This window comes from Phytophthora infestans, genomic scaffold (assembly GCF_000142945.1).
Source record: "Phytophthora infestans T30-4 supercont1.201 genomic scaffold, whole genome shotgun sequence".
NCBI classification, from domain to species: Eukaryota; Oomycota; class Peronosporomycetes; order Peronosporales; family Peronosporaceae; genus Phytophthora; species Phytophthora infestans.
Window position 1 is genome coordinate 59,186 of NW_003303558.1, and position 1,373 is coordinate 60,558.

Genomic DNA, 1,373 nt, shown 5'->3' on the forward strand with positions numbered 1-1,373 from the left:
CGTCTGGTCAAGCTTGTTTGAGTGTGTTATGCCTGTCGGTGAACTCGAAGCTCTGTAGCGAGGGCTCGTCCGGCAAGGCCAAGAGACTTTGTGTATTGGCCGATTACTATCGGGAGGTTTTACGTGACGGCTTATTGTTGCCTATTTGCACGACTGGGAGTGCTTGTATTGCATCCCTTTTATTCTTCCAACCGAGTGTTGAACACTCGGTGACCTCGTAAAAGGCTTACCCGTGCCTCGTACCCTTCCGCTGCTGGGACCACGAGGATTCATAACACCTACTATGCAGCGGGGCTGCCGTAGCTTTAGCGTCAGAGGAAGACGTTCGACTCAAAGAGTCACTGATACTAAGTTCCTTATCCAAAGGACACTTACAGCCCAAGACCAGGGCTCAAAGTTAACACCTTAACTTTTATGCTTCAAAACCAGAAGTGTTTTATTTACTATTATTGCGGCCAAGCCGCCTAGGGGTAAATGTATCTCTTTAACTATCTAGCATAGTTAAACCTAATCAAATGCATAACGTGTGGCTTTCAGCCAACGTACTGAGAGACCTTGTTAACTCTCCAACTTATGTACTGAGAGTTTGTTAACTCTCCGGGTACTTCGTACCCCTGTGTGCTCCACACCATGTAACTTCGTTTCACTCTCCCCCACTAAGATGAGAACATTCCGTTCTCGAAACTCTCCTCAGCGAGGTCACGTCTTGTTAAGACGGCGGAGGTTACTACACCTCACACCAGCGTTGTACAGCTCCGTCAGCTCACAAACGCCTACGCATCGTTGATGCCCAACTTCTCGTCGTCGGCCCACGGCCCAATGCTCCAAGCGCAGCGCGCATCTTGCTCTCAAGCGGTCTCAGACCTACGCTCGCGCTCCGCGCCTACTCCAAGAGCTGCAAACCGCTTAGAGCAATGCTCTTGACTCATTCGAGTCGTCGACAACAGCTCAGCGGTTGAAGACTCGCTTCACAAGCGATAGGTCGGTGGTTCGAACCCACCAGGGCACAGCCCTCTCGTTCCATGAACGATTGTTCACGCTTGGACAAGCTTAAGGGCAACACCCTTTTAGCTCAATGGTTGAGCGTTGGCTTTGAGAGCCACAGGTCGGTGGTTCGAGCCCACCAGGGCACAGCCCACTCGATCCATGAACGATTGTCCAGGCTTGGACAAGCTTAAGGGCAACGCCCTTTCAGTTCAGTGGTCGAGCGCTGGTTTTGAAAGCCACAGGTCGGTGGCTCAAATCCACCCGGGCGCAGCCCTCTCGCTCCATGAACTGTTGTCCTTGAATGGACAAGCTTAAGGGCAACGCCCTTTCAGCTCAGTGGTCGAGCGCTGGCTTTGAAAGCCACAGGTCGGTGGTTCAAATCCACC